The sequence below is a fragment of the Lagenorhynchus albirostris genome, chromosome 4, assembly GCF_949774975.1.
Source record: "Lagenorhynchus albirostris chromosome 4, mLagAlb1.1, whole genome shotgun sequence".
Lineage (NCBI taxonomy): Eukaryota > Metazoa > Chordata > Mammalia > Artiodactyla > Delphinidae > Lagenorhynchus > Lagenorhynchus albirostris.
Window position 1 is genome coordinate 134589838 of NC_083098.1, and position 27242 is coordinate 134617079.

The 27242-nt window shown below is 42.1% G+C and overlaps 1 pseudogene; it reads left to right on the top strand.

The window, feature by feature from the left end:
- The first annotated feature begins 14489 nt into the window (after positions 1-14489).
- On the top strand, positions 14490-17080 carry LOC132519510 (14-3-3 protein zeta/delta-like; annotated as a pseudogene).
- Positions 17081-27242: the final 10162 nt, after the last annotated feature.

The window sequence follows — 27242 nt, forward strand, 5'->3', positions numbered from 1 at the left end:
GTGCGCCCAGGAGTCGCTTTTCTTCCCAGGCCAGGGTTCGCGTCCGCAAACTCCCGCCTCTTCGCTTTGGCTCCGCCCGAGAGCTTCACGTGCGCTGAGGCGGCCGCTGAGGCGGGACCCTCCCTGACGCCTTCCCGAGGGCGCGGGTTGGTGGCTAGTGGGAGGCCGCGACATAGTTATAACTGCTTTCGCACATTGAAGAGGGGTGTCTCTTTCTCCCCCGGGCGCCGTCGCGCCTGTCCGGAAGCCCAGAGCGTGGGCGCGCAGGCGAAGCTACAGCCTAGAAGTTTTGGCGAGGAGCTGGAGTCGCCTGGCGCGGAGAGCGCGCACGGAGCTCGCCCAGGGATTGTTTGGCAGAAGGAATCTACGTGCTGTCTGCGCCATTCCCCAGTGGTTTTAGCCAAGGCTGCTCTTGTAGAATTTTCTTTCAGATTTTGTACTAAAGGTGTCGTTTTTCCTTGAAACGTTCTCATTGGGGCGAGAGGCAAGTGAATAGGATGAGGTGGTCCTTTTTTCGCGCATTTAGCTTTATTTACAGTTTCTTTTCATCTTTCTGGGTCTTGTAGAGTCTTTTAGCCTCTCGAGTCCTTAAAATTCCTGTGTAAATGTCACCTCTGAAGCCTCATTCTGAACCCCTCACCTCACGCTCTCAGGTCATCTGATGTGCTCCTTCTCGCCCCAGTCTGTTTTGTGTCGCTAGTCCCCGCCCCTGCGCGCGTGTGAACTACCCTTGTGGCGAATGAAGGTTTATCAAGGGAGTAACAGTTTTCGTTTTATCTTGAGGAACTGATGGGATGGAGGAGAGACGTGGGCAAGCAATGGGGGCGTATGGTATGCTAATTAGGGAAACAGCAAGTGGTCCATTTTGGCTTTAAGTACTGAAGAGGAACAGTCTGGAAGACTTGAGGTTGCAGTCTTAAGTATCGAGGGATAGGCTTGGACTTCATATTGCCGGTTTTGGAGGAGCCTCTGAAGATATGGAAGAGGCAAGTGACAGGATCAAAACTCTTCTGTAGAGAGTTCTGTACTAGGATTGGTATGAAAGATTGGAGTGGGGAAAAGAATGGGAAACCAGTTAAGTAGGCTACCGTATTGGTGCAAGGAGTAAGGGAAGTGAGGGAACGCAGGACTAATGACAGCATTAGAGCAGGGGTCTGCAAGCTTTTCTTCAAAGGGCCAAACATTAATATTTTAAGTGTTCTCTATCATAATTACTCAACTCTGTCTTGTAGTGAGAAAGCAGCCATAGACAATACTTCAAGGAATGAGCTTGGCTGTGTTCCAACAAAATTTTATTTTTGGACACTGAAATTTTAATTTGATATAATTTTAGATATCATGAAATATTCTTTTAACTTTTTTTTTAAATTTTATTTCGGCTGTGCTGCCCAGCATGCAGGATCTTAGTTCCCCAACCAGGGGTTGAACTCACGCTCCCTGCATTGGTAGTGCGGAGTCTTAACCACTGGACCACCAGGGAAGTCCCGTTAACTTCTTTTCAATCATTTAAACATGTAAAAAACTTTTTTTTTTTTCACTTTCCAGAGGTACAGAAACAGCCTATAGGCCATAGTTTGCTGACCCCTGCTTTAGAGGTATTTTCTTGAGGCAGAGTGAACAAGATTTAATTGGGGGTAATGACCATGTATAGTCTGTACTCCTCCAATCTAGAATACTTTCCGAAGATAAAGGGGGCACTGTTAATTACACTGGGAGAATAGGAGTAAAATTAGACTGTCCTAAGCCAACCTCAAGTGGTCATCCTAAGGTTAATGGTTAAGAGAAGTCAAAATTGCTTCAGGACCTGGTAAAAGGAAATGGAAGTGGCAATAATGGAAACAGGGAGCTTGGGAAGACACTGGTTTTAGGGAGAAGATGGCTGTAGCAGTCCCAGGTGTCATATGGTTGGGACAACATCGACAGGCAGGAAGAAACCACCCCAGAGGCTTCATAGCTGGCCACTTCTTATATCTTATTTACCAGAATTGGGTTGCTAGCTAGTCCCTAAAACAGTGACTGACAAGGAGCATGGGATTACCATGATTGGTTAGTGTTTATCTGGCTTTTGACAGTTATTATACAGGACTGTGGCATGCGTTGCTGGTCATTTAGCATCTCTGGTGCCTTCCTACTAAATTTAATAGCAACCCAAGGCATTGTGACACCAAAAAAAGAAAAAAAAAAAACCCTCTTCCCCTCCATCCCACACACACTCCCTAGAGAAATGATGCTGGTTAAGAACCACTGGCTTAGACCAGTTGGGATTTACCTTGGTACTGAATTATGTGTGTATAGTTTTCTTTTTCCTGATTGGTTTGGGGGGAAGAGAGGAACTAAGTAGTATTGAAGTTCTGTTGTCAGGGAAGTAGGGTGGGAAATGGTGGGTAGGTAATTAACATTCTGCCATGAGAATTAAACATTTTCTTTCTTTTTTTTTTTTTTTTTTTGCAGTACGCGGGCCTCTCACTGTTGTGGCCTCTCCCACTGTGGAGCACAGGCTCCGGACGCGCAGGCTCAGCGGCCATGGCTTACGGACCCAGTAAACGTTTTCTTTTATATCCTTGATAAAATAAGCATCTCAACTTCACACTTGAAGCCCCCCTACTCCCCACGGGAAAAATCTCTCCCAGTAGGATACTCTTTTTTTGAATACTGTAGTAACTTTCAGACTGGTGGCCTGCTCTGTCTTTCCCTCCTTCATTACTACATGAAGGGACTAGTCCTGTATACTGATTTCCTTTACTCAGATACCTATCTCCAGTGGTCCTCAGCTATCTCAGAAACTCAGTTGGAACTCAAAGGCCTCCATAAATCCACAGATGACTTCCCTGCCTTTCCCTTACAAATGTAATCTGCTGCTTACTGATTGACTTGTCATCTCTATGGAAGATGTACCTCTCTAGGCCTGACCCCTCTCTGGAGGTATCCACACTACCCAACAAATTTTTGCATTTCTTTTTTTTTTTAAATAAATTTATTTATTTTATTTATTTATTTTTGGCTGCGTGGGGTCTTCGTTGCTGCATGCGGGCTTTCTCTAGTTTCAGCGAGCAGGGGCTACTCTTCGTCGCGGTGCGCGGACTTCTCATTACGGTGGCTTCTCATTGCAGAGCACGGGCTCTAGAGCGTAGGCTCAGTAGTTGTGGTGTGTGGGGGCTTAGTTGCTCTGTGGCATGTGGAATCTTCCCAGACCAGGGCTCAAACCCGTGTCCCCTGCTTTGGCAGGCGGATTCTTAACCACTGCACCACCAGGGAAGCCCTCTTTTCCATTTCTTTTCTCACGTAGCCAACTTACATTTCCCTCCTTTCAACTCAGCATGGCCATTGAAGTGTGATTGAAGTGATCTGTGTCACTTGCGAGCAAAAGCTTTAAGAACCCGTGCACAGTTTCTCATGCTCTTTCCTTCTGGCACAGTGACGGAAAGTTTTAGTTACCTATTGCTGCATAACAAACTATCCCAAATCTTAGTGACTTAAAAGCGTAACCATTTTATTATCGTCAATGGTTTTGTGGGTTGAATGGGCTCATGGGCAGTTGTCTAATCTTGCTTGGTGTCTCTCATGTGGTTCCAGCCAGCTATTGTTGGACGGGAGTAATCTGGAGGCTCGACGGGGATGCTAGAATGGCTGAGCCTTTCTTTTTCCAGTGTTATTGCAGGGCCTCAGTTTAAATGGCTTCTCCTGCAGAGTAGCCTGACTTCTTACATGGTGGCTCAGGACTCTTCAAAAAGCAAAAGCTTCCAGGTGTTTGTAAGACTTAGTCTTGGAAATAACACATTCTATTGGTTAAAGCAGTCACATGGGCAACTCAGTTTCAAGGGGAGGGTAAATAAACTCCACCTCTTGATGGGGATTGGGGGGAAGAGTGACAAAGAACTTGTGGCCTTATTTAATCTACCACCACAACAATGTTCCACATGGTGGCTGCTTCCATCAGCCAGGGTCTTAGGGTCAGTACAAAGTGGAAAAGAGTCCTTAGCTAATACACATGGTTGTGTGAGTGAGAAATACGTTTCTGCTGTTCTAAGTTGCTGAGATATTTGTGGTTGTTTGGTAGCAAATAAAGCCTGATCGATAGTAATACAAAAATTGGTACTGGAAGTAGGGCACTGCTGTAACAGAAACCTAAAATATATGGCATTGACATATATGACTATGTTACAAATGTTAGTGGTTGGTTGTTAGGCAGCATCCAGCTCTGATTCACTTAGGAATCTCTCAGCAAATGTAGCTTAGAAATTTGAGCTCAATAAATATTTCTTAAATAAGATAGACTGTTTCTTGTAATTCTGTTCTATTTCTCTATTTTAGGGGAAAACACTTCTTTCCCACATCAGATGTTTCTTAAAGTATGGAGGGGGTGCCACTAACATAATACTCGATACCTCATTCCAGCGCTTCTAACAAGTTTCCTGATGTGTAAGTTTGGCGTGTGCAGCCCACCTTCTTCCTCTCTCCTTTCTCATGGGAGCCAGGCCGCCCACAGAAAGTATGCTTTCTACTCTGCTGCTTCATACCACAAGTTTCACAGGGGTCTGCCCATGCCAGGGGGGCCTGCCCAGGACAAGGGAGGCTTGGGGTAAGCTTAACAGGATAGGCGCTCTGGGGGAAGGGGAGCTTCAGGCTTGGGAGCTAAGCTCACTGCCATGGAGTGAAAAAACCTGTTGTTTGAACTTTAATCCACAAGCGCAAGAGTGTTAACAAGTTGGAAGTTAATAATTTTGGACTTTAACATGAAGTCGGGACTGATTACTTTGGGCTGTAATTCAGAAGAATAAGATAATGTAATGTCTGAACTTTTCATTACTTGCTGGAAAATTCATATTGGAAAGGGGTCATAATCAGATTGAGGATGTCTTTTTGGCTTTTAGTTTTTAGAGTATTTTTATGTTATCATTTGATCTTCTTTTAGAACTTCTGGTAATGTTGAACAAGGTAGTGAGACATAATTTGAGGTGGCAATAGAACAGGTTGTGAATTATAGCCTTGGGTACAGAATAGCATGGGAGCTGATTTAATTGATGTATTGTTCTGACCCATTCAGGGCATTCTGGGAACAACACCTACCCTTTACCAGTGGCCCCACGAGATTCCACAAAAGAGCTGAAATCAGTATTGAAGTGGCCTTATGAAGATGGGAGCAGGACTACGCTAACTGACTGCTGACTTCTTACCCAAGGGGGATAACCATGTCCTAAGGTGATCTCAGTGGGTAAGCTGAAAGGGTCAAAAGCAATGGTCTTCATACATTTTTACTGACATACCACCCAAAATAATTTTTAGGTTCACATGTAAAATTTTTTGTCCTTAGTTGCAAAAGATGTAATTTCTGGTGTAATCTAAATATGAATATTTTAAAGTATAAAGGGTTATAGCACTTAAAAATGCATTTAGTGAAATTAAATCCCATAGAAATTGAATACTCACCATCATCCATATTTACAGAAATTTTACATTACTCTTTTTTTCTCTTTGAATTTGTGTTTTTATTCTACTTCCCCACAGAAGTCTTAAAAACATATTTTATGCTCAAATGTATTTTATTGCTTACCCTATCAGTCTTTGTGGCAGTCAAAAAATTGTTTATAATTTAAAAAAATTTCTACCACCAAAAGGTTCTAAATGCCAAAAATTTCTTTTGGATTGAGTTATTTTTACAATTATTAGTAGTAATACATAATTAATCTTAAGTACATTACAAATTTTTCCAAATAATTAATAAAGAGAACTAAAATTTTCCTGGAAATATGTCTCTTAATGAAATGGATGAAGCTCCTCCTCTCCAGTTAGTTCATGAATGTAATTTCCTGCTAGGACATAATAAGAAAACAAGTTGGGGGACTATTAGGTGCAGGGCTTACAAAAGATGAATAAATGATGTTCAATGCATTATTTACAATAGAAAATTATATATCTAAATCTAAGTGTATTACATAAAAGATAGGAATGAATAATGAGGTGAGAAGTGGTTAACAAATAATAAGCAGAAGTGTTTGGGTAAGAAAACAAGTATAGACTTACTATATTCAATAATCTTCAGGTAAAAACTAGTGAAAATATTTTCTCCCATGAGTCTGAATAATTGTTCAAAAAGCACTACAAAACATTAATGTATCTGCGATATATGTTCCTTTTACATGTAATGTAATGATGATCTGTTAGAAGGAAATTTGGAATTTTTTTAACATCCTTTTCCTTGAAATCATCTGAAATATGCAATTGAGACACAGGAGGATGGCACCAAGTTCTTTCTCATTACTGAGCAGATGTGCCTTGTAACTGGTATTTCCCAGAATGTTTTCTACATATCTTCCATTTTTGAATTTTGAGAGAGATATCTGGATCATGAAACTTTGCTGTGGGTTTGTTACCCACATGAAATAGGGCTCAACCTCCTTCAGTATTTCTTTTTGCTATCTCAACAGTATTGTTTGACACCATCAGGAAATGGAAGAGGAAATGGCATTAGCCAAAAATGATCGTAACTCTTGCCACCCTGCTCTACAATTATCTGAACTCAGAACACTCCCGCACAGACCAAAATACCCAATTTCTAGCACCATGCTTTTCTCTTAATAGAAATATATTTAAGATAAGGAAAGCCAGGAAATCCTCCTGCTACTTATAATGCATTGATTAAATTAAATATTGACATCAATATTTAGAATTGTTCCTTTGTACGGTGCCTTAGAGGCTTTTTGCACATGGGAGCAAATTGTCATAGTAATATCTGGGATGGGTGAGAGGATGCCTGTCTTTTATAAGTGAGAAAAGACTGATTTTAAAATAGAATTGGAAAAATTGAATTGTTGTGAAATCTCAACCTCAGTCATATTTTAGACAGCTCAACTTTAGGAAGGAGTAGGTGAAAGTTGAATAAATGGAATTGATTCCCTTAAAATTATCTGTGCTTGTATTCCTCTTGGAAAGTAGAATCCCAGGGTAGATTTATTCCAGTTTGGAGATTACTAGGTTAAGAGAATAAAATTATGTGGGGAATGTGGTGTAAGTTGCAGGGAGTTTTATTAACATTCCTGGTGTCTTGGGCCAGCCTTTCCTCTTCCCCATTGAGTAAGATACTACATAGTGAGAAGCTGCATGAGAAAGCTCAGCCCTTTGGCCAGTCTTACCCTTGGGGCCAGGCTGCCATCAGGAATCATGACTTCTAGTCTATTCCTTTATGCTGCAGAATTTACAGGGACAAGTCTTTGGAGTAGGTGGAGGGGAGAGTTTCTGTAATCCCGTTCTGCCAGTCAGCAACCCAGTGGTAAGTCTACCTTGTCCTAGGGTTCAGTGTTGGGAGGCCCACTGGCGCCATCTCGCCTCCAGCGTCAGCTTTATCAGGAAGAGCGACAGTTCTCAGCTGTCTACTCTTTTTCCTGTTTTTCAGTTGGCTCACAACTTGGTAGGAAGAGGGATGTGGTTTACTGAGTCCCCTAAACGTTCTCAGTCCTTAACAGTGCTGTGCATATTAACACCACAAATACTACTGTGAATTTTCCTATGTTTTTTTAGCCATGAAATTACATTCAATCCTGTTATTTTTCTAATACTATTTTGTGTATATTTCATAGATTTGTACATACTAATGAGTGTAGTTTGTTTTCAAAATGTTATTTTCTAAAGGACTGTTACTGGGCAGTATATGAAACATCAGAATAGTTAAGTTCAGGAGAAAGAGAATTGCTCTGTAGCCTTAAACAGCTAGTTCTTCAAGACACATTGTTGCCAGAGTTTCATAGAAGGTGAATGAATACATTAGGGGTTGATTGTAAGGAGATTAGGCGTGCCATTCTGTTTCTTCCTGTACTGTAAGTTACTTGGCCTGCTAAGCCTTTTAACATTCATAAAACAATGATATAAAATATGGCCCTCATATGAGACAATAAGATTATAAAGCACGAATCTTTGTTTTGTAAGCAACTTGGGTCTTTAGAAAATGAGCTGCTTTTTAGATTACAAAAAAAAAATCAGGAGCTTAAAGCTTCAGTTTAATGAAGAATAAACTGTTCTTGAATCCTCTGTCATAAACTGGCATGCATAATTCAAATATTGTCATACACTAGCGGAAATTTTGACTGGCTTTGACTTTGTTATGGTTACTGAAAGGAGGTTCTCCGGCAGAACATAAATTTTTATTGGCAAGCAGGTGCAGGAATTCCTGATGAGAAGAACCAAAAGATCACAACTTTGATTCTTCTTTTTTCTCTTGCCTGCAACATCCAATCGAAGATCAAGTCCTGTTGATCCTACCTCCAAAATATGATCCCAAATTTGACGGACCACTTCTCACTATGTCTACTGCTACCATCCTGGTACAAGCCATCAGCAGCTCTCATTTAGACCATGACAATAGCCTCTTGTCTGGCTCCTGGGTTTCCACTCTTGCCTTCCTAGAATTCATTCTCAATCATTAGCCATTTAACAATATAAATCAGACTATCACTTCCCTAACTATACTTCCCTAATGTCTTTCCCTTGCAATTAGAATAAAATCCAAGCTCCTCATCATGGCCCTTATGATCTGTTGTACATCTACCCTCTGATTGCTCGTAACTCACATTCCTTGTTCATTATGCTCTAGCCAAATTGGTTTTCTATCTTTCTTTGAATGCACCAAGCTCATTCCTACCTTTGAGATTTTGCATTTGCTCTTTTTCCAGCCTGGAATTCTCTGCTCCCAGATTTTCTCATGGCTGATTCATTCTCATTACTTAGGTTGCAGCTCAAATGTCCATCCCTCAGAGAAGCCTGACCACACATCTAAAGAGCTGTCATCCCTTCTCCCCAACTTTAATCATTTCCTATCCTGCTTAATTGTTTTCACAGTATTTAGTACTGCCTGAAACTCTCTTATTTTTCACATGTTTATTATTTGGCCCTCTGCTAACCCCCACTAGAATGTGACTCCATGGTGGGTAGGGCTCGTCTGTCTTGTTCCCTGCTATATCCTCAGTGCTTGGAATGAAGGTTGCCATTTAGTGGGGGTTTATTACATATTTGAATGAGTGAATGACTCAAGGTCCAGATGTAGCCAGAGAAGGCCTCCCAAGAGGTCTTTACCTTAGTAATTTACCATAGTTCAGAGTTGTGGCCCTTTTGTTTTAAATGCTCAGATGTCAGCTTTTGCCAGCACATGGAGGTTTTTTTCCTCCAGGGCAGAACTTACGTTAATGAAAGTATAAGACTGTAAAATCCCTATACTAATTTATTAGTTTTCAGTGAGCAATATAGCTGTCACATGGACCCAGACTCGTAGTAATATGATCTGTTGTGGATTTTCTGCCTGTGGGCTAGCACACATAGGATAGGGCATTAAGTGAGAAACTTTTTGGGAAAACATGGAATACAAAAAAGGAGAAAGAGTAAGATGCCTTGTATGTTTCAAGACATTTGTTTATTTAACAAATATTTACAGATTTCTAACTTTGTTTTGTGTTCTGTGCTAGGTACTGAAGAATCAACAAGTAATACTATTAAGCACCAGCAGTTTAGTCGGAGAGGCAGACAATAAACTGACAATTACAGATCAATGTCAAAAGTTCTCTTTTTAGGTTCATGCCAGCGTGATGTAGGAGGACCTAGAAGGGAAACTGAGCCTTGGGGGATCAAGGTGAGCTTCCCAGGAGTTAGGATTATTTGAGCTGAACTCTGAAGAGTTAGCCAGGCAGAACAAGGAAAGGTGTGGGGGGCACTGCTGGCAGAAGCTGCAGCCTGAGCAAAGGTCAGCTGGAGAGAGCAGAACCTTCTAAGAACTACAAGTAGTTCAGTAAGGTTGGGGAAAGGTGGAATGAGAAGCCTGGCTATCAGACTCACAGACCTAAGTAGGTCTGGACTTTATCCCTATGAGAGGGAGCTACTGAAAGTTTTTGTTTTGGTGAAGGGGCAGAGTACATCTTTCAGGCTGCCCTAGTACAGCCAATACTTTGCATTCCTTTCTTCGAAAGAACTTCCCATGAATATCTGGAGAAAGTCCACGCTCCTCCTCCGAGAACATGCAGTCCTTCCTTTACTACCCCCAGCCTTATACCTGCTATACCTGCTGCCTCCACAGCGCACTTTGTGCTCCAGACCCACCAAACTTCCCAGCTTCCAGACTCACTTCCCGATCTTTAATTATGCTTTCGTAGCCTCCACTCCTGCTAGCACTCTCAGCAGGTCACTTTCAAAAAGTGTTACAGGATTAGTCTTCCAACCTATAAAGGCAATACATGTTCCTTGCAACACAGAGACATGCAGAGGAAGAGCTAAAACCTTCTCCTTCCCTCTCACCACCACACACACATACATAGTGTGCTTTAAAACATATATACACTTTTAACTAAAATATATCTATGCTATACAATTTGTACAGTTCTTCCCTGCTCCCCCAACAGAATATCCAGTATTTGCTGGATGCCAGGCCCTATGCTTTATCTCATTTACCCCACAACTACCATACAAGGTAGGTACTGTGATCCCCAGTGGAAGGACAAGCAACTGAGATGTGACTAATTTGCCCAAGGTTGCCCAGTTAATGGCAGCAGCAATTTGAACTAGGGCAATGTGGCTCTCAAGTCCACTGCCTTTTGCTATCTTCCAAATAATGCTATTTTTGATCTTTTCAATAACTACAATATTTATACGGAGATCTAGAATTTATTCAATTATTCCTCTGTTGATGAATGTTGAGGTTGTTTTTTGCCACTTAAAATGCCTCAATATGTAATTCTCCAAAGTGGGATTTGAGGTCAGAGGTCATACATATTTTTAAATCAGTTCGTGACCAAATAATGTTCCAAGGATTGGGTAGCATTTTCATATCCCCAAGAATCATGGGACAGTATCTGTTTTCCTATACCCTCATTAGTTCTAATACTGATATTTTTAGGTTTGGGGGTTTTTTTTGGCACTTTGGTCAGTAGAAACAGTGCAACTTTGTTTTGATTTGCATGTTTCCTGACTACAGGTGCAGTTGAGAATTTTTCTGTGTGTTTTTGAGATATTTGCATTTCCTGTTCCATGATTTGTCTATTCATTTCCTCTCCTGTTCATTTTTTCTGTTGGATTGTTTGTCCTTGATCATTTTTTGGCGGGAGGGAGCATGTTTGTAGTAGTAGTAATATTAACCCTTTTTCTGACATGTGTTCAAATATCTCCTCCTCTTCTGTGTTCATTCACCTTTTGACTTTTTTAAGGCATCCTTTAATTTAATTTGTATGTGCTCAAATCTATTGGTCTTTCCTGTCATGGCTTTTGGGCTTCTTGAAATTGACAGGTTTGGGGCATCTCCCTTTATTAAGGATTGGACCAGCCAGCCAGGACTGTCCTTGGAGGCTGCTTGATGGGCTTTGATGACTTTTCTCAGACTCTTATACCTTTGCTGCTACCTCGCAATCTCCTTCTGAGGGATCTGTTTTCTTGAGATTTGTTATTACATTCAAGCAAAGCCTTTCTGACCTGGGAATCATTTGTCACTTATAAAAATGCGTTTGCATATCTTTGCTCTGATTCACTGTGTGCTCATTTTGTTTCTCTCTTCTAGTTTTAAGAAGCAGTTACCATGGGGTCTTCTATTTTATGTATTGAGTTTGGGGCCATCTTTAGCCTCTGAGTTCTTAAGCTTTTTAGAGGCAGTTTAGAGGGAAGATGTGCCCTTGATATAAGACGTATGGATGGTGAAGATAAATTGGTAATGGGGAAGTTGTGGGCTTGAGAGTGAGTTTGATTCTGCCTTTGATTACAGCTGTATAATCCCGGGGAGGTTGTTATAAGTCTCAGGGTCCTTTTTCATAAAATGGAAGTGATAATAATAGTGCTTTGAGGCCACTTTTTGACATAGGATAGGCCTCCAACAGTTTACTTAGATGTTTCTTCCTTTTTGGTCGCATTTCAAGAATATTTTAATGAGGTCAGGTCTTCACAAATTACCTTGGTATCCCTTTTGCCATTTGCTGTCAGCTTGTAAAAGCTGTCAGCTTGTAAAAGAAGGATAAAAGTTCTTGGCCTTAAAGACTGACACTCTTTACAGCTCTCTGGAATGAGCTGCCCATATTTCATTATTGAAGAGAGAAACATTTAAACTCTAAGTGGAAATTAAATTTGAGGCCATTTTACACAAACCATGGCTTAGGGCCAAGGCTACAAGACAGAGCATGTGTGGGTTGGGGGTAGACACTAGGGAGGAGTCTGGCCTGCATTCTGGTGGATTTCAAAATGTGTACCAGAATTTGTTCCAAGTCGTCATTAATGGGCTCATAGAAAAGAAAGTTAGAGGGAATCTAGATTTATCACCCGGGCCTCTTCCCCTGCCCTCAAGCTGATGATCATGAAACCACTTAGCGAAGGCAGTTGGTTGAATTGCTCAACTGATAGTATTCCTGAATGATAACTAATTTTAGACGATTTGGGGCTGAGTACTGATTCTGGGAAGCTAAAAAGGAGAAATGGGTCTCAGGAGAGCTTATGCTTCATCCTGTGTAATGATCTTTGTTCTTTGTCTCCCACCTCCACATTTGAGGCAGCATTGACCTGCTCTTTCATCAGGATCCAATAGACAAAGGGAAGGAGGCCTAAACCAGTTCCTAGCTTAAAAGGCTTCCTGTCCTTCAAGCTCAGGCCTTGAAGGATTCAGACTTTATGCAGGTACTCAAATCAACTAACATAGTTGAGTGCTATGTGTAAGACACTGTGTAGGATGGTGAGTGTGTATGTTTGAGAGAGGCAGAGAGACAGGGGTTGGAGAGGGAGAAGGAGGTGTATAAGGCAGGTTTCTTGCCCTCAAGTATCAGAGGTTGCTAGTAACTCGAATGCTTAAGAGGTCAGGCATATTAGGTTAGTTAAGTGACTTTGCATGTGTAAGAGAAACAAGAGAGTAAGCATGATAGTTGACAACAGATACTTGTGTCACTGACCATAGGATGTGGTGTGGGCTATGTTAAACTGGAGTGTGCATCCCTATTGAACAGGAACAGCCCATGCAAGGATCTAGCACAGTGGTTCTCAAAGTATGGTCTCTTGACCAGCAGCATCAAAATCACCTGAAACTTGTTAGAAATGCTGTTTGTTCGGTCCTATCCCAGACCTAAGGAATCAGAAACTCTGAGGACGGGGTCTTGCAGCTTATGTTTTAATGATCTCTTGCTGTGATTCTTATGCTCCCTAAAGTTTGTGTTGCCTTGCGGGAATTTGGGCCCAGTGTTGCTAGATCTTTTGGTTTTTCAAGAGAAGCTAGAAAACTAAATTTTTTATGGGAATTTCGTGATTTTTAAATATATATATATATTTAAATATATAGAGAGCATATATCTAATTTTTGTGGGGGAGGGAGCAGATGTACCCTTTGTAGGCCAAACAGCAGGCCAAGGAAAGCACATCTTTGGACCTTGGGGTCTCCATGCCTCCAGTTTCAACTACAATAGAGTAGTCACATATTTGACAACACAATAATTGAAAATACTGTTGGGCTAGAGGAATGACTCTCAGTGTGTGTTTGTGGGGGTGTGGTGGGGTGCAGCAGGACATTGGAGTCTGGCAAGAGGAGGCTTTTTTTTTTTTTTTTTTTTTTTGCGGTACACGGGCCTCTCACTGTTGTGGCCTCTCCCGTTGCGGAGCACAGGCTCCGGACGCACAGGCTCAGCGGCCATGGCTCACGGGCCCAGCCGCTCCGCGGCATGTGGGATCTTCCCGGACCAGGGCACGAACCCGTGTCCCCTGCATCGGCAGGCGGACTGTCAACCACTGTGCCACCAGGGAAGCCCCAGGAGGAGGCTTTTAAGAGCTGCACAGATTCTGATACTTTCCCAGTCCAGGTGCTTCCCCACTTCCTACCATGGTGAAAGTCCTAACATTGTCAGCCACTCTTCCTCTTGCAAGTCCAGAGCATCCCTTGGATATGCAGCAAAGGAGGAAAGAAGCCATGTCACAGGTCTAGAGCACCGTGGTTTATAAACTGCTTTCACATCTGCCCTTTCATCAGATCCTTACAACCCTGTGTAATAGGTGTGATGGTTATTGTCTCCATTTAAAGCAGCTAAACTAGGCTGAGAGAGGTCAAGTGATTTGTTGAAGGTCACGTAATTTGTAAGGGGAAAACATGAGACTAGATACCTAATCTTATAATTTTTAAACTAGAGTTTTCCTCCCATATATAGTTTTATGTGTTTATCCATACCATCACTAATGTTTTCTTTTTTTTTTTTTGGCTGCGCTGAGGCATGAGGGGTCTTAGTTCCCTGAACAGGGATCGAACCCACGCCTGCTGCAGTGGAAGCAGAGTCTTAACCACTGGACCACCAGGGAAGTCCCTACCATCACTAATTCTTGAAAGGATCTGATGTGGCTCATTTCACTATGACTGGTGACTAGTTTTTTGCCATTCCCATGACCAGGCCTCAGATGGTCCCCTCCCTGGCTTGGTGTGCTGCCTGGGACCCCAGATCTTTTTCTGTGGGCTAGGAAAGTATCAACTTTTAAAAGTCCCCTCCTGTCAGACTCTAATGCCCTGCTGTTCCCCCTACCCCTGCAGACACACACACAGTCATTCCTCTAGTCCAACAGTACTTTCAGTTACTCTGTTGTAACAAGACATTGAATCGCCCAGACCAGTCGTCCCTTTTGGGACCCTTCTCCATCACCAGCTTTCCTCCTGGGCTCTATTTGTGGGGTTCTGGGTCTCCTTGTTCTGGCCTATCTTGTCACCTACTAAGCCTCAGGGGGACACTCTGAGTCCAGAGCTGTCCCCAGTACAGGTGATATGTGACATGCACATCAGTTGTCTGGAACTGGACTAAGCACCGGGACTCGTTTTACATAGGCTGCTGAATAGCAATGGCTGTTCTGACATAGGGCAAATTTGGATGATAGACAAAGGACATTATTAGGGGAGGTAGAATTTAGGATTCTTCAAGTATTCTCCCCAACAGTCATGCATCTGGGTAGCACTAACAGAAAAATTTTAGCAGTTTAAAATTTCCGGGGTTTGTTAAATGCTACAGTTGACCCTTCAACAATGGCGGGAGGGGGCTGGTGGAATTGGGGGACCCTCCTGGTGGAATCAAAAGTCTGTGTATGGCTGCCTCTCCCGCCCGCTCCTCGGCGCAGCCTCTGCGCCCTGCGCTGTGGCAGCGGCACCCAGCTGTCCCCGACCCGGATGGCGGCACGGCGGGCAGGCCGGGCCCGGGCACCGGGCTGCGAGCCGAGGCGGCCTGGAAGCGCCCGCCAGAACACCCAGTCATGGATAAAAATGAGTGGTGCAGAAGGCCAAAGTGGCCGAGCAGGCTGAGCGAGATGATGACGTGGCAGCCCGCATGAAGTCTGTAACTGAGCAAGGAGCTGAATTATCCAATGAGGAGAGGAATCTTCTCTCAGTTGCTTATAAAAATGTTGTAGGAGCCTGTAGGTCACCTTGGAGGGTCGTCTCAAGTACTGAGAAAAAGATGGAAGGTGCTGAGAAAAAACAGCAGATGGCTGGAGAAGACAGAGAAAATTGAGACCGAGCTAAGAGGTATCTGCAATGATGTACTGTCTCATTTGGAAAAGTTCTTGATCCCCAGTGCTTCACAAGCAGAGAGCAAAGTCTTCTATTTGAAAATGAAAGGAGGCTACTACCGTTATTTGGCTGAGGTTGTTGCTGGCGACGAGAAGAAAGGGATTGTGGATCAATCACAGCAAGCATACCAAGATGCTTTTGAAATCAGCAAAAAGGAAATGCAACCAACACATCCTATCAGATTGGGTCTGGCCCTTAACTTCTCTGTGTTCTATTATGAGATTCTGAACTCCCCTGAGAAAGCCTGCTCTCTTGCAAAGACAGCATTTGATGAAGCCATTGCTGAACTTGATACATTAAGTGAAGAGTCATACAAAGACAGCACACTAATAATGCAGTTACTGAGAGACACCTTGACATTGTGGACATCGGATACCCAAGGAGACAAAGCTGAAGCAGGAGGAGAGGAAAATTAACCTGCCTTCCAACTTTCGTCTGCCTCGTTCTAAAATTGACACAGTAGACCGTTTGTCATCCATGCTGTCCCACAAATAGTTTTTGTTTATGATTTATGACAGGTTTATGTTACTTCTATTTGAATTTCTATATTTCCCATGTGGTTTTTATGTTTAATATTAGGGGAGTAGAGCCAGTTAACATTTAGGGAGTTATCTGTTTTCATCTTGAGGTGGCCAATATGGGGATGTGGAATTTTTATACAAGTTATAAATGTTTGGCATAGTACTTTCGGTACATTTTGGCTTCAGAAGGGCCAGTGTTAAAACTGCTTCCATGTCTAAGCAAAGAAAACTGACTACATATTGGTTTGTCCTGGTGGGGAATAAAAGGGATAATTGGTTCTAGTCACAGGTGTAGCTGTGGGTACTTTAAGGTTTGGAGCATTTACAAGGCTATAGTAGAAATAGATATCCCATGGATATTACATGTTAAACCATGTGTTATCTGTGGAATACTCAGTCTCAATGTGCACACCGCTGACTACAGCTACTGAAGTGTTCCTTTAGTTGTGACCCAATTTACTCTGGATAAGGGCGGAAACGGTTCACATTCCATTACTTGTAAAGTTACCTGCTGTTTTCTTTCATTATTTTTGCTACACTCATTTTATTTGTATTTAAATGTTTTAGGCAACCTAAGAACAAATGTACAAGTAAAGATGCAGTAAAAATGAATTGCTTGATATTCATTACTTCACGTATATCAAGCGCAGCAGTAAAACAAAAAAAACATGTATTTAACATTTTTTAGCTTTTTGTTTTTGATACTCGCCTAACATGCATGTGCTGCAAAAATAGTTAACAGGGAAATAACTTGAGATGATGGCTAGCTTTGTTTAATGTCTTATGAGATTTTCATGAACAATCCAAGCATAATTGTTAAGAACACATGTATTAAGTTCATGTAAGTGGAATAAAAGTTTTATGAACGGACTTTTCAAAAAAAAAAAGAAAAAGTCTATGTATGACTTAAAGTCGGTGCTCCCTGTATGTGTCCACTTCCTCTGTATCAGCGGTTCTGGATCTGTGGTTTGAACCAACTGTGGATCGTGTTATACTGCAGTATTTACTACTATTAAAAATCCGTATATAAGTGGGCCCATGCATTTCAAACCTGTGTTCTTCAAGGGTCAACTGTACTCTGAAGAATTCTGGAACGTGCAGGATTGGGTGGACATTGTGGCTTCCTCCCTCCCTTCCTTCCTTCCTCCCTTCCTTCCTCCCTCCCTTCCTCCCTTCCTCCCTCCCTCCCTTCCTCCCTCCCTCCCTCCCTCCCTTCCTCCCTCCCTTCCTCCCTCCCTCCCTCCCTCCCTCCCTCCCTTCCTCTCTTCCTCCCTCCCTCCCTCCCTCCCTTCCTCCCTTCCTCCCTTCCTCCCTCCCTCCCTCCCTCCCTTCCTCCCTTCCTCCCTTCCTCCCTCCCTCCCTCCCTCCCTCCCTTCCTCCCTCCCTCCCTCCCTCCCTCCCTCTCTCCCTCTCTCCCTCCCTCCCTCCCTTCCTCCCTTTCTTTTTGTGGCTGTCTTTGACATAATCTTTTGAAGGGGTTGTTTCCTTCATGTCTGGAAACTGGCCAGGGAGGGATGGTGAGGAGAACTGGTTACTGCTGGGTATCTAGGTACTTACAGCAGGCCTCTGCATGTCAATTGTATGAAAAGCTGTTCAATCTTCTCTTTCTTATCTTCACTCCAAACCATCACTGTGACTGACGCTGTGTGTGTTTGAGAGGGAGAGAGATAGAGACAGAGAGACACAGAGAGTGAGAGACAGAGACAGAGAGACAAAGGGGGAGAGAAAGAGAGAGAGAGAGAGAAATACTTAGTGACCAAGAAAGCACTACAGTGCAGAAATGTCTTGGTACAACCCTGCTGTGAATATTTGTAGAAAGACATGGAACGTTTGGCCAGGACCTTGCTTTGCCCAGGATTGGCTTCAATTACAGTTTTTTATCGGGGGTGGCAGATCACCAGTAGGAAGGGTGTGTTTCAGCCTTATCTTGGATGCTTCCTTACTTTACTTGACTTAATTCAGAAACTAGAGAACAATTTAGTGTGTAGCTTGTACCATTTCCTTTGCATAAAATGAAAGTTTTATTTAAAGTCCTTATAATCATTTCCACTGTTTTTCAGCAGTGAGAATAATCAAATGAGAATTGTAAACACTTTTGAGACCATTTTTACTTGACAAAACAGTTCTCCTAAGCTAGATCTTTCCCTTTCACTGTCTCTGAAACACTTAGGGGCAGGAGAATCAGACTTTTATAGGAAGACTGTGAATTCTTGTGCATTGTCACATACTGCTCAAGGCTTTTTCAGTTTAATAATAAATATTTTAAAACCAGAAAGGGACTTATCCATATGCTGGTCTCCAACTTCTTCCAAAAGACATACAGAGCAAAGTATTTCTCAGATTATTTGAAAAATATAACAAGATATTTTAAATTTCCCTCAGTGACCACATAGAATGTCATTTATCTGTCTACTTGAACACAGAGGTGTTGGGTAGCAAGTGAAGGCTGAAGCTAATTTATACAGTTCTGTGCCAGACCTGTTCATATATGTTTGTGTATAAATTCACACACACACACACACACACACACACACACACGTTCACTTAATCCTCGCAATAATGTATGGGTCAGGTACTATTACTACCCCTACTTTACACATGTGCAAACTGAGCTACAGTGAGGTTAAGCAACTGTCCCAAGTCACACAGCTAAACACTGATCACTTGCACCCAGGTGGTCTGTACTGCGTGGACGCCCCTGACCTGTTATTGCAGGGCTCAGTTGAGGACCAAGACCCCCCAGTGCTGGCACCTGTGCCAGAGGTGGCCCACAGGCCAGTTCTCCCGTGGGACATGGCTGCTATCACGCAGCCATCCCCATCGCTGCAATAGCTGACACCTACTGAGTCCTCACCACGTGCCAGCCAATGCGGGAAGTGTTTTACCTACATTTCTCACCAGTTCTCCCAACAGCCTTATGAATTAGGAGCAGTTTCACCTCCATTTTACGTAGGAGGAAACTGAGACCTAGAAAAGTTAAGTCGCTTGTTCAAGATCAACAGCCAGTAGGGCCAAGATTTATCATTGTGGTATCCTACTCTCCTGCTCAGGAGCCAGGCTCCTAACTTCTTTGTGTTCCTAGGGAGTCTCCACCAGCACACATTTTCTATATGTTATGACTGTTTTGCTAGGAACTTCCTGAAATTAAGGGCTAAGAGTACTTTCAGAAAGAGAAAGCCCAGTGTTACAGGGAATGTGGAAGAGAGGAGGTGACAGGGACTCTTCCCTTCAGGGGGATGTGTGCAAGCACATTACAGTGTGTTCCTGTTGGGGAAGGAGAGCACTGACTATGAAAATGGGAGCTCTCAAAATATTCACTGTGGGCGGTAACATCTTGGCCTTCATCCTTAGTCAACAATTAGCATTTGGTTCCACTTTATTTAATATACAATGTATCCTTCTCTTTTATTCTTTCATTTGGACACTGTTGATGCCTTAAATATTACAGCTGCCTACCTCAGCTGTAAAGCTCTAGCAGAATTACTTGAAAATAGAATCAACTCATCTACAGACATACCTCAGAGATATTTCAGGTTCAGTTCCAGACCACCACAATAAAGTAAATATCTCAGTAAAGCCAGTTACACGAATTTTTTGCTTTTGCACTATATATACGCAAAAGTTATGTTTACGCTATAGTCTATTAAGTGTGCAATGGTATTATGTCTAAAAATACAATGTACACACCTTAATTAAAAAATACTTTACTGCTGGGACTTCCCTGGTGGCACAGTGGTTAAGAATCCACCTGCCAAAGCAGGGGACATGGGTTCAATCCCTGCTCCGGTAAGACCCCACATGCTGTGGAGCAACTAAGCCCGTGCGCTACACCTGCCGAGCCTGCACTCTAGAGCCCGTGAGCCACAACTACTGAAGCCCGTGTGCTGCAACTACGGAAGCCCAAGCATTCTAGAGCCTGCATACCACAACTACTGAGCCCATGCGCCACAACTACTGACACCCGTGTGCTGCAACTACTGAAGCCTGCGCACCTAGAGCCTGCGCACCGCAACGAAGAGTAGCCCCCGCTCACTGCAACTAGAGAAAGCCCGCGCGCAGCAATGAAGACCCAATGCAGCCAAAAAAAACCCCACAAAACTTTATTGCTAAAAAATGCAACCATCATCCGACAATGCAGGGTTGCCACAAATCTTCAACTTGTGAAAAACGTGGTATCTGCAAAGTAGAATAAAATGAAGCCCAATGAAATGAGGTATACCTATATATAAACTATCAATATTATATTATAAAAAAGAATAATTGTAGTAATGCCAATTATTGTAAAATGAAATTATAAATATTAGATTTTACCTGAGAATAATAAATGTTTAATTCTGGCATCTTCCCTAGATACCTCTTATTTCAACATCCTGTAAGCCCTTACTCTCTCTCAGCCTCCCTGGTAGGTGCTGGGGCTATAAAGATAATAAGCCATGGACCTTGTCTTCAAGGAATGTTCAGTCCCTATTGGGACACAACTGATAAAGGGTTTTGAAAACACAAAGGGCGGGATGCAATTCAGAGCAGAGGAGTTGGGGCGCAGATGCTGGCTGGGAAGCATACTGGAAGAGACAATCCTGGAGTGTCTAGTGTTTCACACTGATGGGGCAGGGTTCGTTGCTGAGCAAGTAGGCTCTGGTGTCAAGGGGATTCAAATCCTGACTCTGCCACTTACTAGCTCTGTGGCCTTGGGCCTTGATCTGGTCTCTCTAGGCCTTTGTTTCCTTAAGTGTAAGACGGGGTGACACTATGAAGTTTACAGGTGGTTATGGGAATCGGGGGATGAAGCACTTAGAATACTTACAGAGTTAGGCTTAGCACAACGTAAGCATTCAGTATATGAGCGCTGTTGTTTTATAATGTGTAACAACATGAAAGCATTCTACATTTTCAAGTTTATGGACTTAGATTCTGCTTATCTCCTCAAATATTAACCACTTATCTAGATTTTCTAGTTTCTAGAATTCTTCTACAGTGCCTCCATTTCTAAAACTACTGCCTACCATACTAAGGCAACTCTAGGGAAATACAGCCAGGGGAGGTGGTATTTGGGCTAAGGTGTGATATCAGTGATAACCTTACCCCAAAATGTCAAGAGTCTCTCATTTAAGACTTGAAGGATGTATTCTGGTCGAGGGTTTGGACAAATCTGACTGACTCTTGGGTAAGGGTAGATTCTAGAATTAAAATAGATCTTGTTCTTTTCTTTTCATTAGGTGTAAAGGTAAAACCCAATAATTATCCTCAAAATAAGGAGAACATCAAACCTCAAACCAAAGTATAAAAAGAGAAATTCCTAATTGTTTCCAACTTAATTCTTTTAGTGAAAATATTAATGAGAAAAGTTGTCATCTAGGATCCCTGCCATTCCTTGGAAAATTAAGTTAAAAAAAAAGTCATCTTGGATTTCAGTACAGATTTCAAATGTCATATTTTTAAACTTCGAAAGAAATGTGTAAGTTCAGTTTTTCCCATTGGCCTGGACTCGAGCACCTGTCTTTTGGACAGATATATCACCATTAACAAATGCTCTGGGAGCTAAGATCCTTTGATAGTCAGCTGTGGTCATTCAAGAAAATCCTCATGAGACATGCCAGACAGGATAGCATGAGCTCAGCCAGGCTGAGAACAGCTTAACTGAGAACCCTCAGGCAGCAGCATTTGTCTCTCTGTCTGCAGAGCAGCAAGGCTGCAAGTCCTCACAGTTTTTCTTTGGGGTCTGTATCTTTTCCTTTCTCTGCCATTTCCCTCTCTTGGTCATGATTCTCCCCACTGACACAGGGCTGGTCTCTAGCCCCTCCCTCTGAAAACAGTTGTTTCCACCCATTCTCAGCCCCCAGACTATTTTTTCAGAAGCCTGGGATCCTCTTTGTGATAATTCTCCCTGCCCCGCCTTTAGTCACTACTTTCCTTCTCTCTCTATCAAAATGTGAAAGGATCATGAGGTCCAGATCAGGGCAGTGGGGGGCGGGGGGGGGGGTGTTCCATTTGTACATTCTGCCACAGAGCTCTGCTGTCCTTGGGAGAAGGTGCCTGTGACTAACCACAGTGTACTTTCTGGAGGCCCAGGTCCCCCAGGCTGAGGTAGTGAGGACGGCAACAAAGACCCTGGCCACTGGCACCAGTAAATTCCCACATAGCAGGTCCTGCCCACTTCTCTCTCTTGCATCTTCACCTGCTTAGATTTAACCTCTCCCTTCCTTCTGCCTCAGAGACTTTTGTTGCATATTTTATGTTTTTCAGAATGCCTAGTGCATTCTGATTTATTAAAATAAATAAACATTTAATTCTGTTTTCATACTATATTAAATACTTTGCCTGAAATTGGGATGTGACTCTCAATGCCTCATGTTATTTCTATGTCTGCAAATGAAGTTTTTGACCAAGAAATATGTTGGTAAAGTATAATATCTCCATCAATAGAAGCAGTTAATACTGACTCAGTTGTCATTAAGGAATATTTAAATTTGCTTTTTGACAAAATAGTGATTTATTAATAGTGATTAGAGAATATAAATAGTAACGCATCAACAATTGTTAATTTCTTATTTATCACATCTACATTAAAATAACAATGAGGGAAATAAATATAGAAAGATTTCACTTATAGTTCTCCCACTCCATATAATTACTATTTTTATCCTCTTGTGTTCTCTTCAGGCCTAGGCCATGTGTTTGTGAAGCTGCCAAAATGGGGTTCCTATTGCAGTCCTGTGGTAGAGGAATTCTTGTGAAAAACTGTGTTCCATTTGAGGGTTGTTTCAAACTATCTCTAGTAGTACCCACATTCTAACTTGCTGTATTAGCCAGCTGTATTCTGTTATATAGAACTCTGGCTGCACCATTATGGTATTGAGATGCATCTTTGTTTTTTTTTTTTTTTGGTGGTGGCAGTGGAGCTATGACTTTACCACCAGTACGTGGAAGAATAGTTGCATGACACTAGGGTTTCATTGTATGTTTCATTGTATATATTGAGTTTGTGGGTATTAATAGGCCTTTACACATAAGAGTTGAATTCCCTCTTTATCTTGGATTCCTGTGTACTGTTACATCATGAAAAGTTCTCAGCTCAAGGTAGGCAGTGGATACGGCCTAAAGTAATAATCTACCTTATCCTCCAAAAGGGACAGCAGCATGTATTCCCAAGCCCAGTGGAGAAACAACTCCCTCTGGCCTCTCCCTTTTCCTAGTTTTCTTTCTGAAATTGTAGATTTCTTATCTTAATATTTATAAAACTTGCCTGATTATAAAAATCATCTGAAGTGCTGGTGAAAAACACAATTTTCTGGATCCTTTCCAGACCTATTGAATCAGAATTCTGAGGAACTGCTTGGTTTAAACAAGCACCCTGGATAATTTTTACAATCCAGGCAGATTTGAGAAACAACAGTTTATTTGAAGTAAATTCATAGCTGCTGGCTCACACATTTGCTTAGCCCAAGTTTGAAGAGAGATGGACAGTAATTCCATCCTCAGGAGAATAGCAGCTGGGCAGGTCCTGTCCTTATTCTATTCCAAATATAGATGTGGTCATGGCTGTATGAATTGTAGCACAGGAGGTCAGACCAGTGTGGGAAGATCATCTTCCCCACCCACCGTCATCATACAGAAGACTGCCACAGCCTTCACTTTGCCTCAGTGAAGAGGGAGAAATGTACAGATGAGGTTATTTTCTCTGTGTCACTTGCAACTTCAGAATTCCATTTCTCAGTGAAATTATAGTTATGTACATGATGGGATGTGTGTACATTTAGAATTTTTACTTATGCTTTCTTCATGTGGTTATTGGGTCATTTAAAATTCAGTTTATGCACAGAAAAATTGCTCCCTCATTAAGCCCAGTGGAACTAATTTGAAAGATAAGCAGAGTTTATGCAATTCTAGGTCATTGCCCAGATCTGAAGCAGTATTCCCTGAAGTAGGCTTGTCCCAAAGTTGGGAAATATTGGGGCTTTTTGAGTTTGAACTCACTTGCTGGATTCCTCTCCTCACCCTGGGGCATCAGGGCTCTCCTGCTCTCCTCCAGCTGCCCCTTCCTTCTATGGCTGTGCCCCATTCTCCAAAATCACCCTTCCCTCCCTTTTAAGTTCTTCTCCTGAGTCAAAAGATAAAAGAGAACGTGAACAATAAAGTGTAACCCAATAACTCTCATCCTCTAGATTTGGTGATTTCAGCCAGCTGGTAGAAAGGAAGGAATGGATGAAATGAACACATGCCATAGTAGGAATGACTGATTGATGACTTAATGCATTAACAAACTGTCCCACATTGAGAATAGACTGATGGTTGCCAAGGGGGAGGCACATGGGAGAGGGTTGGATTGGGAGTTTGGGATTAGCAGATACAAACTGGTATATATAGAATGGATAAACAACAAGGTTCTGCTGTATAGCACAGGGAACTATATTCAATACCCTGTGATAAGCCTTAATGGAAAAGAATATGAAAAAGAATGTATATTTACATAAAACTGAGTCACTTTGCTGTATAGCAGTAATTAACACAGCATTGTAATTCAACTATACTTCAATAAAAAATAAATTAAAAAAAAAAACTGTCCCAAGGACATTGGCATTCTGAGACAATGCGTATTAAACTAAAGGAATAAATCTCAAATACAGGCTATCAGGCAGTTTCAAAGGAGAGTGAGGAAATTTGGGGCAGAGGGATCTTTAAATCACACCACAAGGGCCATAGTTCACTCTGCTACCTGAGGTCAGCCGTTGTTCTTGGAAACATGGTGATATGGTGTTCAGCCAAGAAGGACAGGGAAACATGCTTGGGTCTGGTTAAAGGGCAAGTCCAGACCTTTCTCCCCACCTTCTTGATCTCTCTCATCTCTAGTAGGGCATTGCATGGGTGCACTCTCTGCAGGGTGGGTTGTTACAGGGAGCAGATAGTTCCACAGAGCCCGGAACTATGCAAATCCACACTCAGGTCCTCACATTTTTGATATTTAAGGCTGTTGACTTGTGGACTAAATGATTGTCAGTTAGAGCCCTTTCACGTAGATAGAATCAAGAACCTTTGGCACAGGTGCTTATCACTGTGTGTAAAGGTGAAAAATTGATTGGAAGAAAACGTGGTACTTTATTCTACCTCGTGTCAGTTGAAAGTTTAGTCTCCATGTCTTTCTGTATCACTGAAATAATAAATTCAAATCCAACCAGGCAGGCTTTTTTTCTTCACTAAAGGATTCTGCATTAGGAAATGAAAACATTTGACAGAGTAAATGCAGTGTGAATAATAGAGTAAGCACATTGTATCCCCCTCCCCTAAGCCTAGATACAAAGGTCATTCATCAGGCTGTGTGTTGCAGCATTTTATGCTATCCTTGGGTCCTTAAGTATCATGACTGCTTGGTGATTTTCAGTGATGGGGCAGACCTACAGAGACAAGACTGGATGTGGCTCTATTGAGTTTCATTTTTCACCCCACCCTCACCCATTTAATGCTTTTCATATTAAATAAAAATCTGAAATGTCGGTAACAGCACTTTGATGGGCCTGGTTTCCATCTACAAGGTGTACTGAATGATACTGAAGAAATTTTTTGGCTCAATACCAATGATTAAGTATTCCAAGAGACCTATTTCCCTGAGTGCCTTTGTATTTAATGTAGTGTTTTGAGTGACTTTGAGTTACAGTAAGTGTTTCAATTACTTATTCTTCAACTGCATTGAAAGAAGCAAGCGTAGATATTTTGTTATGAAACAGTGAAGAGTTTATCACTAATGAGTGACAATTCCTGGGTGCCAGGCTCTGTTCTAAGGGTTTTATGTGTATCATGTGTTATTCTCACAATAACCTCATGAATGGTTGCCATTTTTGCCACTCTTTTTAGGTGGGGAAACTGAAGCACAGGGATTTTGGATGACTTCAACAAGGTCTACCTTGGCTAGTGGTGCTGCTGGGCTGTGGACCTGGCAGCACGAGTCCACAGTCTTCATGCTTAGCCAGAGAGCCATACTGCCTCTGCAGCAATAGCAATGAAAAAACCTAGAAGAACACACTGAAACCTGGCAGGACAAGTCCCCTCTAGGATTATGAGAAAAGGGCCATAACTTCTGTTTATGTTGATAATGTATTCATGTGTTAATGTACTTGAAACTTGTAAAGTTAAAATTGTCAAAGTCCTAAATCAGATTATTAATTTCCGTAAGTTTGTTGCAACTTTAAAAATTGTCAGTTAGACTTTTAAAGCTGGTAAAGAATTTAGGGATTGTGTTAAAGAGATGATTAAACACAATCCCCTTGTTTTTCAGATAAGGAAGCTGAGGTTATATGACTTGCTTAAGCACATAGAACTAGTTAGTGACTGAGCGGGTCTGCTGATTTGGTGTGCTTTCTATTGCATTTTTAAAAATTTATTTATTTATTTTTGGCTGCGTTGGGTCTTTGTTGCTGTGCGTGGGCTTTCTCTAGTTGTGGCGAGCGGGGGCTACACTTCGTTGAGGTGCGCAGGCTTCTCATGGCAGTGGCTTCTCTTGTTGTGGAGCACGGGCTCTAGGTGCATGGGCTTCAGTAGTTGTGGTGCGTGGGCTCAGTATTTGTGGCTCATGGGCTCTAGAGCACAGGCTCAGTAGTTGTGGCTCACGGGCTTTGTTGCTCCGCGGCAATGTGGGATCTTCCCAGACTAGGGCTCGAATCCGTGTTCCCTGCATTGGCAGGCAGATTCTTAACCTCTGCGCCACCAGGGAAGTCCCTCTATTGCATTTTTGAGACATATGTTACAGGGAGTAATTTACAGGTCTTAATAGTCTGAGAATTTCATCAAATGTAATGTAACCAATTTCAAAGCCATATAGATCATTTAGATCCTGTGATATAGATCATTTCCATCACTCCTGAACATTCCCTTGTGCTAGGCAACTCTTTGAAAACTTTACCCTTGTTCATTAGTGTGTATTAGTAAGAATCAAGTACTTACATTTTATATGTATCCATACATTTTATATTTCTCAGCAAAGATACACCTTAGTGTGTATGTATGTGCATACTTCCTTAAAGACAGAATAGGGTTTTCACAAAGTCCCATGCTCTTCTTATCCTTTTACAGACCAGATCCTAACTGATGAAATTGCTAATTGGTGTTCCTTGTTTACAATCATCACTGAAGTTGGTCTTTAGCCTGACATAATAATTATCATTACATACAAGATTATTCTTCAGTTGTTTGATGCTCAAGCT